Source organism: Lolium perenne, chromosome 6 (genome assembly GCF_019359855.2).
Source record: "Lolium perenne isolate Kyuss_39 chromosome 6, Kyuss_2.0, whole genome shotgun sequence".
Lineage (NCBI taxonomy): Eukaryota > Viridiplantae > Streptophyta > Magnoliopsida > Poales > Poaceae > Lolium > Lolium perenne.
In genome coordinates, this window is record NC_067249.2 from 104,737,769 (window position 1) to 104,748,223 (window position 10,455).

At 40.7% G+C, this 10,455-nt stretch overlaps 2 long non-coding RNA genes across 2 annotated transcripts; both read right to left on the bottom strand.

Moving 5' to 3' along the window:
- Positions 1-1,503: 1,503 nt before the first annotated feature.
- Positions 1,504-3,341, bottom strand: LOC139831984 (uncharacterized). Its single transcript, XR_011746412.1, has 3 exons — positions 2,994-3,341; positions 1,872-2,338; positions 1,504-1,759 (listed from the first exon to the last, which is right to left on the bottom strand). It is a non-coding gene; the product is annotated as an uncharacterized lncRNA (long non-coding RNA).
- Positions 3,342-6,305: 2,964 nt separating this feature from the next.
- LOC139831985 (uncharacterized) lies at positions 6,306-8,132 on the bottom strand. The gene is made up of 3 exons (XR_011746413.1): positions 7,808-8,132; positions 6,690-7,156; positions 6,306-6,577 (listed from the first exon to the last, which is right to left on the bottom strand). It is a non-coding gene; the product is annotated as an uncharacterized lncRNA (long non-coding RNA).
- Positions 8,133-10,455: the final 2,323 nt, after the last annotated feature.

Sequence of the window (10,455 nt, forward strand, 5' to 3'; positions counted from 1 at the left end):
GAGGTGCGCCACAGAACTAAGCTCCGCCTATAAGGGTTTTCCTACTAGTGTAATTTTGACTAGTCTGGGTACGGTATTAGAAGAAAAATGTAAATGTAATGTGTGGCAGATGATGCATTTACTTAATTTGGTTTTAGATTTGTTTTTATTAGTTTTAAGAATAAGGGTGAATTTTTTTCTAGCAAAACTGTTCAGCGGAAAGCAGTTGATGATGAAATCTGATACAAGATACATGTACCTCACGGGGTTACGTAGAAAGAAAGTAAATTTTCTAACACAAATCTTACTTTAGCTACTCCATTATCTTTTTTATCGGATGGTACGTCAATTAGTTCAGTGTTGTTTGTGTAAAGCCAATATGTTTTGTTTGGCGCCCATTACATGGTCGAAGAAGTTGCGATATCATCAGCTGAGGCGGGGCGTTTGCTTCGAAGAAGTTTCACTTAGTGACGCGTACAATAATAAGTGTGTACTAAAACAATGTATGCAAACATCCAAATTTTCTTCAGTACCAACACTGAAATATGAAGAAATTCGTGTGTTATATAACTTTGTAACGACCGAGGAAAATATCATGAAAATGTCAATTTTATGTAAAACACCAACGGATATAGAAAATGAGACGTCAGAGGAGCCTAAAGACGATGAGGTACTGAACTTCAAGCTACTTGAACATTCTTCCTCTTCAATCAGATCAGAAAATACTCAACTGATCTGAATTTGAACAGCTGGGCTCTTCGAGAAGAAATGATTTTATTTTTGTCTTGATACCTCTAGAAATACCTCCACAAATTGCCTCCTTCATGGTCCAAGCCACAAAGCTTCAGTTCACAGGGAGAGGTTCTCTGTGATACTATGATATGCACATGCAATATATGTAAGCTCATGATCTATGTACTGAAATGGCTGAATATGAACAGACTCACCCAATATATTACCTCACTTCTTTTCAAAGTTCAAATTCTTCAGTTGTATGGTAAATTTAATATAATATGAGTATAACCAATTTTAGTATTTATTGTGCTTAAATGGCACCTAATATACTACTCCATCCGTTCCATAATATGAGCCGTTTTGACAAACTATTTTAGTTTGCCAAAACAGCTTATTTTATGGAACAAAATGATATCTCAGTTTCTTTTCAAAGTTCAAACTCTTTAGTTGTATGTTAAATTGAATACAATATGATCATAAGGAACTTCAATAATACTATGCACTTGAATTTAAACAACTCTGTATAGACTAATAGCATGGGCCGCAATAAAAGTTAAGGCAAAATGCAGAATACATACGTTGCATATTTTGAACATGTGACGATCACTTATAAAGTATGGCATGGATTAGATCAAAGAGGCCCTGTCCCTTCACACCATAACATACCTTTTTCTCATAAAAACATTCAAAATCATTTTATTTATGATATCCCTTGCCTAAATTTTGATTTATTGAGGAGTGTATTGGGCACCTTAATGTTTTTTTGCTTCCCATCTTGATCTACTGCAATATGAAAATAATATATTTGAGAGTTCTGCAAATAAAAATAAATTCAGATGACCGTTATCACGCAAATGCAGATAATAGGAAACAAAAGCATGTAATTTGAGTTAAGATGAGTTATGTTGTTGGCCAATAACTTGTTCATCTTAAACATGTCAGCACCACCAGTTCCAAACACGACGTGCAGTTCATCATTGCAAATGATCTTTCTTTAATAATCAGGATCCTCAAAGTTATTATATGCCCATAGCAGCTTCACAACCTGAATGAAGAGTACAATGTTAATATACAGAAGTGGACATGGGAGAAATTAGTAAAAGGGAAGAAATCAGATGTTATGTTCTCATCTAAGCTAGTGAATAAATTGAAAGTACCTGAGTATGTACATAGTAGCACTCTTTCCAACAACAGCCTGAAGTTGAGAGGAAATTGCAAAAACTCTTTTTAGCCATCAGGCACACATATTTTCCGCTTAGTGGCACTGCAAAGAGAAATAAAGATATCACATCAATCGGTTTACATGCATGTGTGAATTCCATAATAGAACTACTATATAGTCTGACTAGGATGATGAAAAAAATTGAGTGCTGGTCGTGAGACCATTACATGAATCCAACAACTCAACACTCGGTAAACATATTCCTCAAGCCGAATAGACTAAACCAGGTCCAATGTATACATCTTTATGGCCGACAGCACATAATCTGTTTCCTCTTGTTATTGCAACAACCAGGATTGCCTCATGACCCATAAGTGTGACACCATGATCATCAAGGAATATGAATTGGCCAATCACCTCTTTTTTTGTTTGATATCCTTTGCGTTAACGGAAAGATTGTAACTGTAGACAATGAGAGTATTATTTCTTTGATCCATATGATCATAAACTGGTGCTTCTATGTAAATAATATATCTATCTACCCTAAGAATAAAAGAAAAAATGTAGGAAGCAATACTAGAAAATTAATCATATAAGTGGGCAGTCATCCAATAAGATGGGAAATCCAAATTCTGACCAAGTAGTACCTTAAGCTATCAATTAAACAGATGCACAACAGTATGAACTAAATGTATCCTCAGATCAGATTCCTGTATCAAAGGATCAAATCAAGCAAGAGGTAATTAACCCCCTTTGCGCTAACAAACCAACAGATCATTGTGCAAACAGGAAAATAGGATAAAATTATATATATATGAACGAAAATTTTAATAGCTATCAGTATATATATTCACCAAATAAAAAATTAACGTTATGTAATTGAGCTGCTTATTATATTACACTAAAGGTAAGAACATCTCACGTCCTTATTAAAAAGAACCGAATTTCTTGTAAACGCGCATAATCAAAACAAAGTGAACCCAAATCTATGAAACAGAAAATGTTTGTATAAATAGTAGTGTGGTCTTCATCAGTATGTGAAGCAATCAGCCTGTTTACTTTTGTCGAACATCTTGTTTACCAAAACTACTGAAGGGAAAGAATAATTGAGTTAAGCCTTCCCCATCCAAGAACCTTCTCAGAAGCTTCCATGGAAAGCTTGCCCGAGTGGAAGCCTTGTCACCTGCGGAATTCAGAAAAGTAGGAGATATAATACATTAATGCAAATATGTTCGTAATGCATTAGGAGTTCACCGCAGAGGACTGAAAACCAAATAGTATTTATAGAAGACCCTCAATACCTCTGATCGTCAATAGTGTTGCATGAGAGATGGAATCAGCCTGAGTTGCCGGATCATCTATAGACTCCTGTTCCAAAATCAATATCTGCAAATGGCATAGGCAGGTCAGTCAGATGGATTCCTAACCAGCAAATTAAACTACTACAACTCTGACATACAAAACTGGAATACTGCTGTTAGTAGCCTTTCCTTGAGACAAATTAAATTGCTTAAGCCATGACATCAGATCCTCAAATACATACTTCATATTTATTCACCAAGAACCGAGATAACACTATGATAGCCTTTCCTTCACGGCGCAGTGCTCAAGTGCCCCGAGGCTAGCTTTTTCCACGAAGAGGTCCGAGAAGCCCTAGGGGTTCTCGCCGAACACCTTGAGGAAGTTGCAGACCATGAAGTCCGGGCAGAGGAGGGAGAGGCTGTTGGGATTTGCCCACGGATCAATCACATGAAACTACACGAACACACGCAAACACAAAGTTTATCGCCAAGGGCACATATCGTGCACTCTATTCTTTCTTTATTTTATGTTTTTCTCAACTCACGATACAACTTACAAAGGACCTCAGGTCTATATATACACGTACACGTAACCGACCCTAACGCTAAACCCCTACTCGTGCAAGAACCTAGCCTAAACTGACTAGGACAAGACTTAGCTAGACTAGGAAACTTGACAATTTCCAAAACTAAAATACGACTCTAACGATGACACTAACTAGGAAAGATTATTTCTAACAATCTCTCCCTAATCTTGACTATATCGTCTCCTCGTACTCATCCGATGACCCTTGCAGATTTATAGCTTGTCGACTCAACTCCAACGCATGATCCGGACTACCAGTCCACACGGTCGCATCTCGCGTGCAACGTGCAAGATTGGACGCACCATCAGTCTTCACGTCGTTACTAACTTAACTGGTCATTGTCCCACTACACGCCAAGCTTGATCTCCTTGCCGAGACACGCAGATGGCCTCCTCACCACCTTGTCTTCGCCCACGTCGATCCTTGCTCCCGGGCAACTCCTCGAATGTGACGCGCTTCAACTGCAATGGATCCTCACAGAAACAAGCACTTGGACACAACGATGACTCACGGATTCGACGACGACCGCACGTGTAGACGTGCACAAACTTGACTCTTTGAATCATCGGACTCCTTCGAAGACGACCTTGACGAAACTCCCGGATGACGATCTTGAGCAAGTGAAAAGTAGAGCCAAAATGGTATGAGAGAGAAGGGGGGATGAGCTAGATGGAGGAAGAAGAATGGCTTGTGTAGTGTGGTAGGTGGGAGGTTGACTCACATTTGTATATCTGGTTCGCTAATTCTGTGGCGCACCGAACACAATGCGCCACAGAATACCTTATTTCTGTGGCGCACCAGGCAAACTGCGCCACAGAATAGCTTATTTGTGTGGCGCACTGTTGCCGTGCGCCACAGAATAGCTTATTTTTGTGGCGCACTGTGGTACGTGCGCCATAGAAATAGTAAAACCAATGATTGGGGGTGACAGGTTGTGGGTCCCACCATGTTTTTGTGGCGCACGGTTCGCTGGTGCGCCACAAAATTAAGCTATTTCTGTGGCGCACCTTGCCTGGTGGGCCACAAAATAAATTTCTATGGCGCATTTTTCGAGGTGCGCCACAGAACTAAGCTCCGCCTATAAGGGTTTTCCTACTAGTGTAATTTTGACTAGTCTGGGTACGGTATTAGAAGAAAAATGTAAATGTAATGTGTGGCAGATGATGCATTTACTTAATTTGGTTTTAGATTTGTTTTTATTAGTTTTAAGAATAAGGGTGAATTTTTTTCTAGCAAAACTGTTCAGCGGAAAGCAGTTGATGATGAAATCTGATACAAGATACATGTACCTCACGGGGTTACGTAGAAAGAAAGTAAATTTTCTAACACAAATCTTACTTTAGCTACTCCATTATCTTTTTTATCGGATGGTACGTCAATTAGTTCAGTGTTGTTTGTGTAAAGCCAATATGTTTTGTTTGGCGCCCATTACATGGTCGAAGAAGTTGCGATATCATCAGCTGAGGCGGGGCGTTTGCTTCGAAGAAGTTTCACTTAGTGACGCGTACAATAATAAGTGTGTACTAAAACAATGTATGCAAACATCCAAATTTTCTTCAGTACCAACACTGAAATATGAAGAAATTCGTGTGTTATATAACTTTGTAACGACCGAGGAAAATATCATGAAAATGTCAATTTTATGTAAAACACCAACGGATATAGAAAATGAGACGTCGTAGGAGCCTAAAGACGATGAGGTACTGAACTTCAAGCTACTTGAACATTCTTCCTCTTCAATCAGATCAGAAAATACTCAACTGATCTGAATTTGAACAGCTGGGCTCTTCGAGAAGAAATGATTTTATTTTTGTCTTGATACCTCTAGAAATACCTCCACAAATTGCCTCCTTCATGGTCCAAGCCACAAAGCTTCAGTTCACAGGGAGAGGTTCTCTGTGATACTATGATATGCACATGCAATATATGTAAGCTCATGATCTATGTACTGAAATGGCTGAATATGAACAGACTCACCCAATATATTACCTCACTTCTTTTCAAAGTTCAAATTCTTCAGTTGTATGGTAAATTTAATATAATATGAGTATAACCAATTTTAGTATTTATTGTGCTTAAATGGCACCTAATATACTACTCCATCCGTTCCATAATATGAGCCGTTTTGACAAACTATTTTAGTTTGCCAAAACAGCTTATTTTATGGAACAAAATGATATCTCAGTTTCTTTTCAAAGTTCAAACTCTTTAGTTGTATGTTAAATTGAATACAATATGATCATAAGGAACTTCAATAATACTATGCACTTGAATTTAAACAACTCTGTATAGACTAATAGCATGGGCCGCAATAAAAAGTTAAGGCAAAATGCAGAATACATACGTTGCATATTTTGAACATGTGACGATCACTTATAAAGTATGGCATGGATTAGATCAAAGAGGCCCTGTCCCTTCACACCATAACATACCTTTTTCTCATAAAAACATTCAAAATCATTTTATTTATGATATCCCTTGCCTAAATTTTGATTTATTGAGGAGTGTATTGGGCACCTTAATGTTTTTTTTGCTTCCCCATCTTGATCTACTGCAATATGAAAATAATATATTTGAGAGTTCTGCAAATAAAAATAAATTCAGATGACCGTTATCACGCAAATGCAGATAATAGGAAACAAAAGCATGTAATTTGAGTTAAGATGAGTTATGTTGTTGGCCAATAACTTGTTCATCTTAAACATGTCAGCACCACCAGTTCCAAACACGACGTGCAGTTCATCATTGCAAATGATCTTTCTTTAATAATCAGGATCCTCAAAGTTATTATATGCCCATAGCAGCTTCACAACCTGAATGAAGAGTACAATGTTAATATACAGAAGTGGACATGGGAGAAATTAGTAAAAGGGAAGAAATCAGATGTTATGTTCTCATCTAAGCTAGTGAATAAATTGAAAGTACCTGAGTATGTACATAGTAGCACTCTTTCCAACAACAGCCTGAAGTTGAGAGGAAATTGCAAAAACTCTTTTTAGCCATCAGGCACACATATTTTCCGCTTAGTGGCACTGCAAAGAGAAATAAAGATATCACATCAATCGGTTTACATGCATGTGTGAATTCCATAATAGAACTACTATATAGTCTGACTAGGATGATGAAAAAAATTGAGTGCTGGTCGTGAGACCATTACATGAATCCAACAACTCAACACTCGGTAAACATATTCCTCAAGCCGAATAGACTAAACCAGGTCCAATGTATACATCTTTATGGCCGACAGCACATAATCTGTTTCCTCTTGTTATTGCAACAACCAGGATTGCCTCATGACCCATAAGTGTGACACCATGATCATCAAGGAATATGAATTGGCCAATCACCTCTTTTTTTGTTTGATATCCTTTGCGTTAACGGAAAGATTGTAACTGTAGACAATGAGAGTATTATTTCTTTGATCCATATGATCATAAACTGGTGCTTCTATGTAAATAATATATCTATCTACCCTAAGAATAAAAGAAAAAATGTAGGAAGCAATACTAGAAAATTAATCATATAAGTGGGCAGTCATCCAATAAGATGGGAAATCCAAATTCTGACCAAGTAGTACCTTAAGCTATCAATTAAACAGATGCACAACAGTATGAACTAAATGTATCCTCAGATCAGATTCCTGTATCAAAGGATCAAATCAAGCAAGAGGTAATTAACCCCCTTTGCGCTAACAAACCAACAGATCATTGTGCAAACAGGAAAATAGGATAAAATTATATATATATGAACGAAAATTTTAATAGCTATCAGTATATATATTCACCAAATAAAAAATTAACGTTATGTAATTGAGCTGCTTATTATATTACACTAAAGGTAAGAACATCTCACGTCCTTATTAAAAAGAACCGAATTTCTTGTAAACGCAATCAAAACAAAGTGAACCCAAATCTATGAAACAGAAAATGTTTGTATAAATAGTAGTGTGGTCTTCATCAGTATGTGAAGCAATCAGCCTGTTTACTTTTGTCGAACATCTTGTTTACCAAAACTACTGAAGGGAAAGAATAATTGAGTTAAGCCTTCCCCATCCAAGAACCTTCTCAGAAGCTTCCATGGAAAGCTTGCCCGAGTGGAAGCCTTGTCACCTGCGGAATTCAGAAAAGTAGGAGATATAATACATTAATGCAAATATGTTCGTAATGCATTAGGAGTTCACCGCAGAGGACTGAAAACCAAATAGTATTTATAGAAGACCCTCAATACCTCTGATCGTCAATAGTGTTGCATGAGAGATGGAATCAGCCTGAGTTGCCGGATCATCTATAGACTCCTGTTCCAAAATCAATATCTGCAAATGGCATAGGCAGGTCAGTCAGATGGATTCCTAACCAGCAAATTAAACTACTACAACTCTGACATACAAAACTGGAATACTGCTGTTAGTAGCCTTTCCTTGAGACAAATTAAATTGCTTAAGCCATGACATCAGATCCTCAAATACATACTTCATATTTATTCACCAAGAACCGAGATAACACTATGATAGCCTTTCCTTCACGGCGCAGTGCTCAAGTGCCCCGAGGCTAGCTTTTTCCACGAAGAGGTCCGAGAAGCCCTAGGGGTTCTCGCCGAACACCTTGAGGAAGTTGCAGACCATGAAGTCCGGGCAGAGGAGGGAGAGGCTGTTGGGATTTGCCCACGGATCAATCACATGAAACTACACGAACACACGCAAACACAAAGTTTATCGCCAAGGGCACATATCGTGCACTCTATTCTTTCTTTATTTTATGTTTTTCTCAACTCACGATACAACTTACAAAGGACCTCAGGTCTATATATACACGTACACGTAACCGACCCTAACGCTAAACCCCTACTCGTGCAAGAACCTAGCCTAAACTGACTAGGACAAGACTTAGCTAGACTAGGAAACTTGACAATTTCCAAAACTAAAATACGACTCTAACGATGACACTAACTAGGAAAGATTATTTCTAACAATCTCTCCCTAATCTTGACTATATCGTCTCCTCGTACTCATCCGATGACCCTTGCAGATTTATAGCTTGTCGACTCAACTCCAACGCATGATCCGGACTACCAGTCCACACGGTCGCATCTCGCGTGCAACGTGCAAGATTGGACGCACCATCAGTCTTCACGTCGTTACTAACTTAACTGGTCATTGTCCCACTACACGCCAAGCTTGATCTCCTTGCCGAGACACGCAGATGGCCTCCTCACCACCTTGTCTTCGCCCACGTCGATCCTTGCTCCCGGGCAACTCCTCGAATGTGACGCGCTTCAACTGCAATGGATCCTCACAGAAACAAGCACTTGGACACAACGATGACTCACGGATTCGACGACGACCGCACGTGTAGACGTGCACAAACTTGACTCTTTGAATCATCGGACTCCTTCGAAGACGACCTTGACGAAACTCCCGGATGACGATCTTGATGAGATTTCCGTACCGCACCTCGGTACCACCTCTTCCATCAACGATCATCCACCTCCGTCTCGCCGACAACATCACCCCGTCGTCTCCTCCGTGTCGCTCCGCTGAGCGATGATCACCCGCCCCGAGGCGCTAGTAGGGTCGCCTCCCCGGGGTAAGCGTGGCTTCAAATCTTCAACCTCGCTCTGATACCAATTGTTGGGATTTGCCCACGGATCAATCACATGAAACTACACGAACACACGCAAACACAAAGTTTATCGCCAAGGGCACATATCGTGCCCTCTATTCTTTTCTTTATTTTCTGTTTTTCTCAACTCACGATACAACTTATAAAGGACCTCACGTACCGACCCTAACGCTAAACCCCTACTCGTGCAAGAACCTAGCCTAAACTACAGGTGGGCATGGGCAGCCCGGCCCGGACCCAGCCCGAAAATCCCGGGCCAGGCCGGGTTGGGCTTGCATGTCGGGCCGGGTTTGGGCCTCATTTCGGAGCCCGAACGTCGAGCTGGGCCGGGCTCGGGCTTAGAGAAAACGGGATTTACGCCTAGTTCGGGCCGGGTCGGGTTCGGGCCTGATTTCTCAGTCCGAAGGTCGGGCCGGGCCAGGCTCGGGCCTGGGAATATAGGTTCCGGCTTTTTTGGGCCTGGCCCGAAACCCGGCCTGGCCCGAAGAATGCCCAGGTGTAGCCTAAACCGACTAGGACAAGACTTAGCTAACCTGGTAGAATACAAACTCCTGGCGTCGTACTCTAGTTTCCTAACAAAGCTAAATACCATACAACACACGGTAAGCTACTCCTACTAGAACAAGAACTCACGCCGACACACTAGACTAGGAAACTTGACAATTTTCAAAACTAAAATACGACTCTAACGATGACACTAAATGGGAAAGATTATTTCTAACAGAGGCTGGGGGTGTTGAGGTCCTTGGCGGTTGGCGCCGAGCACGCACGCGTCCACCTAGCCATCGAGCGCGGCCTCGCGGGCATGGAGGCGGCGTGTCACCGGTGTGCGATGGTAGGGAGAGGAACAACGCGGGAGTAGGGTGCGAAGGATATAGGACGCATAGAGGTCGCTGCCTAGCCAGGAGAGCACAGCGACGGCGAGCGGTGGGTCATCCGGCTGGGCGAGGACATCGCGCGAGCGGGCGGGCTGGCCTGCGGCAAGGCAGAAGTAGCGAACATGGAGGCGAGCAAGGTCGACAACACATCGATTGGGTATGGAGGAGCTCAGGCAACATGTGAAATAAGGTGGA